This window comes from Sciurus vulgaris, assembly GCF_902686455.1.
Source record: "Sciurus vulgaris genome assembly, chromosome: 6".
In the NCBI taxonomy this organism is placed as follows: domain Eukaryota; kingdom Metazoa; phylum Chordata; class Mammalia; order Rodentia; family Sciuridae; genus Sciurus; species Sciurus vulgaris.
In genome coordinates, this window is record NC_136466.1 from 132628424 (window position 1) to 132634563 (window position 6140).

General features: G+C 34.0%; 1 pseudogene across 1 annotated transcript; it reads right to left on the reverse strand.

The window, feature by feature from the left end:
* Positions 1-4929: 4929 nt before the first annotated feature.
* LOC306664807 (protein lin-7 homolog C-like) lies at positions 4930-5789 on the reverse strand (annotated as a pseudogene). The gene has a single exon. The product of its transcript is annotated as a protein lin-7 homolog C-like (transcript).
* Positions 5790-6140: the final 351 nt, after the last annotated feature.

Sequence of the window (6140 nt, forward strand, 5' to 3'; positions counted from 1 at the left end):
CTAATTTTAGATATGTCAGATAAAGATCATTGCTCAAAGATTTGGGTTGGATTTGACTACAGTTGAATTCCAGGTTACTCCTTTCTTAATACTTAGCTACAATTCAGTAATAGTGTGTATAACAAAGAAAAATTTCATTGTAGAATCAGAATTTATAAATTTCATTAGAGAAATAATAAAATTAATAAAATATAAGTAATTCATTACTTATCACAAAAGTAATTAAAATAAAGTCTTAATTAAGATAGTTCCTTAATTTAATTTTGGGAGAATTTTTACATAATAACTAAGACATGCCATTTCCCAGAAAAACAAAACAAAGCAAAATAAAAAAGAAAAAGAAAAAACAGAAAAGAAATTTTAAAAATTTTTTGTTTCATTTCCTGATGAGCAAAGTGAGGAAATATCTTACAGTAGCCATGATTAACACATTTCAGTCTTAATGACAATATTTTCAATGCTTTACTTCCTTACAATTGACTTGGTCATTTAGAAAACCTAAAGAGCAATGTTTATTAATCATTTTCTTTATTAATTTATTTTTATGGTATTAAACTTGATAGCTACTGTATTTCTACTATGAGTATTTATCTTGCACTTGTTATCTGTCATATATGTAAACTGAACTTTTACAATGAATCAATCTTTAGAAAAGGACTCTAGGATGCCAATTTTTGCTATATGACTTATAGTTATTTTGGAACCTACTAGACAGAACGATAGAGAACATTATCATTTTATGCTTTAATTGGTGATTTGTCTTCTGTTTCCATAATTCTGATTACAAATGTACTAGGGCACCCCTGGATATTTCAATTGAAGCCTAATCAAATGATCACCAGAAATAAGAGTAGAAGCTTTCTTAACCACCAGCATGCAAGTTACTCACTGATTCATTTAGATTCTCTAGTCTTTGGGAAACAAACTGATGTTTTTAACACCCCATGACAAAGACTTTTCCCACCAGTAAAACTGCAGACTTCCACTCTTATCTGTTTTTCAGTGGCTAACTAGTGCGTCAGTTAGGGTTAATACAGCATCTTCCTGCTAGTTTAGAATTGTTTATCTAAAATATAAGATAGACAGGTGTGGTGGTTCACACCTGTAATCCCAGTGACTTGGAGAGCTGAGGTCACAGGATGGGGAGTTCAAAGTCAGCCTCAGCAAAAGCAAGGTGCTAAGCAACTCAGTGAGACCCTGTTTCTAAATAATATACAAAATAGGGCTGGAGATGTGGCTCAGTGCTCGAGTGACCCTGAGTTCAATCTTTGATACTCCCAAATATAAATAAATAAAACAAAATGTAAGATAGATCATACCTCCTCCCAGAAACCCTGAACAGCAAGCTTGGAGGCAGGATTGCCCTAACATTTAGGTGACTGGAGAAATGAAATGGAGGCAGGAATCTGAACATGAACTTCATTTTCTTTACACACCTGATTCCATGGAATCCAAAAGGGGCCTTGTGAACGTTATGTGGGCACCCTAGTTCAACCTTAAGATCCTGTAGCCAAAAGACACAACTATCAGTGGCGCAATTTGCTTTGAGGGGAATTATATGGCAAGAAACTTGAATGTGCCCTACAAAAAAAGAATCCACATAGCCATGCAAATATTGGGGGGAAGTTGTCAAAATATGCTCTAAAAGAACATGATTGAGGTTGATGCTTCCCTTTAGTCCTAGAGATCCTTGTTTCATGGGAATAGGTATGCTCAAAACTATAGTTTCTAAAAGTGGCATTGCTTAGAGTCTATGCAGATGGGCACCCTGGAGCCATTGAAAGCCAATGTCAATAACTGGCAACCTTTATCAGAATCCCTGTGACCTCTGCTTCAGTGCTGGCAATCTTTACCACCACTCCCTCTAGAAAATCAATTCCTATAGCTACTGCTGAGTGACAGAAAAAGAATCTGGGTCATTTACCTCTTACTTAATGTGCCCACATCTTAACTGCAAGGGAAGTTGACCAAGATAATTTCTAGGTTCTATTTCAGGGATGACTAATTCATAATGTGGGAAATTCCCAAAACTTAAGAATAGTGTTCATTATTGCTGCATGTACCAAAGACATATTCAATGTCACTAAATTTAGGGTAAGTTGTGTGTCTTTGTACCAAAGTCATTGATGTCAGTGGTACTTATTTTGCAATCACATAATTTAAACAGATATTATGTAAATCTATGAAAAGTAAATAATGAAAGAAGTTTTTTTTCAAAAGTTTTGAATGCTCTGAAGAAAATCAATGAAAGTGAGTTGCTTCTAAAATGCTGTTAAATTAAATGTGGATGGAAAAATCATTAAGCTCTAAAAAAGACTGCAATTAGATTGCTTCTTAAGTGGTTTTAGGTTAGGTCTTCATTCTACTTTAAAGAAAGCAAAATTTGAAATCAATTGTAGATAGCTTATTATGGATATGAATAATGAAGGAAAGAACAGATTACTATGGTCAGCAGATCTGTGTTTAAAGAAAAGATATTGGTCCTACATCAATAGATAACTAGTACAACTTTTATTAGCTGGTTTGCAAATTGGAAGGAAAAAACCACAATATTGAACTGAAAAGGTCTGATATCCATTTATCAACCCCAAATTAAAAATCTTATAGCTATACATAAATCCTTAATACTTTGAGAATAATTCTACAGTACCGCACACTTTATTTTATCATTCCTCTCTTAATCTTTTTTATAATTCATATTTTAGTCTTGATTTCATTGGGTGAGATGTTTTCTTCAGTGTTTTTAGGCAATTATAGTTATGATTGTAACTCGAGTATTTGTATTAGGTTACTGTCTTTGATTCAGATTAATTTCCTATTAATTTAGTTATACCATATTTAAGAAAATGGGTGAAACGATAACCTTGGTTATTTTTGCCAAATTTTCACAGGTAAAATGAAATAAAAATAGAAATTCTTACAACTCATTACTTAGTTTAACTATTTAAAGAAGTGGGATTAGCAACTTTTGAAAATACTTGTTATATGTCTCCATTAGTTTAAGTTACCATTCCTCAATAAAAAGGCAAAAGAAATAGTTATGCAGTTAATTATTTTTCTTTAATCATATTTTGTTCCATCAAGATTTGTGCTACATAACTTGTTTGCTTTTATTTCTGAATATATCATTTACACTCAACAGTTATTCAAAATTAGTAAACATTTTGGGTGCTTTCAGCTATAACATGGAGTTTTCACAGTACAGCTATCGTGTTGTTTTTCTTAAGAAAATTAACTGTGGTCTTAATGGTCACTTAGAGTTTCTAACATTCACCAGAACTCAGTCTTTTGGTGCTTGTGTCTACATAGATCCTTTCCATTTCTTGCATTCTGTTCACATCCTTAATCTGTCATAGCCATCTTTGCTGAGAATTGGTGATGCTCTTAAGATTAGCTCTTTGATTATTTATTTATTTATTTATTTATTATTTTTATTTTAAAATTTATTCTAATTAGTTATACATGACAGTAGAATGCATTTTGACATATTGTACACAAATGGAGCATACCTACTCTTTCCTCTGGCTGTACATTGTGCAGACTCACACTGGTTGTGTAACCATACATGTATATAGGGTAATAATGGCTGTCTCATTCTACCATCTTTCCCATTCCTACCAACGCACCCTTCCCTCTGCACAATCCAAAGTTCCTTCATTCTTCCCTACCCCACCCCCATTATGGATCAGCATCTACTTATCAGAGAAAACATTTGGCCTTTGATTTTTTGGGATTGCCTTATTTCACTTAGCTTGATCTTCTCTAGATCCATCCATTTACTTGAAAATGCCATAATTTCACTCTTCTTTATGGCCGAGTAATACTCCATTGTGTATATATACCACATTTTTGTTATCCATTCTTCTGTTGAAGAGCACTTTGGTTGTTTCCTTAGTTTAGCAATTGTAAGTTGAGCTGCTATAAACATTGATGTGGCCGCATCACTGTAGTTTTGATTTTAAGTTCTTTGAGTATAAACTGAGGAGTGTGATAGCTGGGTCAAATGGTGGTTTCCATTCCAAGTTTTCCAAGGAATCTCCACACTGCTACAGAGTGGTTGCATAAATTTGCAATTGCATGAATAATGTCTGAGCTTACCTTTGTCCTCACATCCTCGCCAACACTTATTATTGCTTATATTCTTGATAAATGCCATTCTGAGTGGACAGAGATGAAATCTTAGAGTAGTTTTGATTTGCATTTCTCTAATTGCTAGAGATGATGAACGTTTTTTTCATATATTTTTTGATTGTATTTCTTCTTCTGTGAAGTGTCTGTTCATTTCCTTAGTCCATTTGTTGATTGGGTTATTTGTTTGTTTGTTTTTGTGTGTGTGTGTGTGTGTGTGTGTGTGTGTGTTAAGTTTTTTGAGTTCTTTATATATCCTGGAGATTAGCGCTCTATCTGAGGTGAGTGTGTAAAGATTTTCTCCCATTCTGTAGGCTCCTTCTTCACCTAATTGATTGTTTCCTTTGCTGAGTAGAAGTGTATTAGTTTGAATTCATCCCATTTATTGATTCTTACTTTTACTTCTTGTGCTTTAGGAAAACATTTCCTTGATGACTGGTTCTTGGATAATAATTCAGGCAATTAATTCCCATGGTCATCTACTTCTCTTGTGTATCCTGTCAGGCTGTAACTGGTCAATTTTACCTCCTTACTTTCTACTCATCACTTGTAGATCCCCAGATACCTACAGTTTTCATGCTTAATTTCTTGGAAATCTGTAAAGGAATTTACAGATTTTAAAGGAAATCTGTAAAGGATTTTAAAGGAAATCTGTAAAGGAATTTACAGAGGTTAAAAAAAATATAGTAAGCAAAAGAGTTGGAGAACTGTTAATTTTAAATAAGTAGCCAAATAAAGAAAACATTCTTTCTAAAAAAAGATTAAGAATTTAAAAGTACATTTTAATATTAAAAAAGCATTTTTAAAATCTGGAACAACTTTATGACAAAATCTGCATTTGAAAAAGGTCTGTAAAAACAGCAGGACAGAATTGCCCTCAACACCTTTTACTTTTTCTTGTCAGAAAAAAGTGTATGCATCTCTAGAACCATAAATGATATTAAAATAGGCATTTATAAAATGGCAAGGAGGATTTCACGGGAAGTTTGCATGTTTTTTTTACAATCATTGGCATTGTGGCCTTCAGTAGGTCACAAGTAAAACTTCTCTAGCTAAAAAGCAAAATGAAATATAAAGTTTTAAATGTATTAGGTCTGCTGTCTGCGTTTTGCAGTTCTCATTTTTTCAAAGCATGACTCCGTTTCTTCTAAGACTTTGGGTGTATACCGTTCTACTAATTTAACTTTTCCTTGGGCTGCTTTCAGCAGTTTACAGCTTTTTCATGATGTTCTCCTTCAATGCTCACTCCATTAACAGAAAGCAGTTGATCTCCTCATTTGAGGCCCCCATGCCTATCAGCTATTCCACCTGGAATTATTCGAGATATGTAGATTGGAGAGTTTTGTTCTTTGCCTCCCATAATATTGAACCCAAGACCCTCTTCTGTTTTGGGTAGCTCAACCACTCGAGGATGATAATGTCCTTCACTTGCAGCAAATGCAGCGACAGTAGCCTTTGCAGTTACATTAGCTCTCACCTCAGGACTGCTACCAATATCCACAGTCTCATAGACATGTTCATATACCTCTCTTACAGCATTGCAGAACTCACTCTTTGTAAAGCCTGAAGTTTCTGTGGTGGTACCTCTCCACCCCTTTGTAGTTTTCTCAACAATTCAATTGCTCCCTCTCCAGGTGTACAGGTTCCCCCAGCACTGCCATCTTCTCCATTAGCCACCTACAGTTTTCAGAGTACTGAACTATCTCAAAATATAACTATCAATGCTCTTTGGATCCTGGTATCTTTTGTCTTTTCTTGCAGTGCTCTGGTATGTTTATTTTCTAATTTATTTTGTTTAACATTCTTTATTTCTGAAACAAAATGATTCTTTCTTGTTGTTTTTAGGCTGGATTCCTTCCATTGGATGACATTTTTATCAGTCAGTATTGCATGCAGCTGCATATAAAATAAAGACTAATAGTGTCTTAAGTAAGTAGTCACTTGTCATTTTCTTTTCCACTTCTACAAGAAGCTAACAAGTGCTAGCTGAATACTAGCAGCAAGTGCAGAGC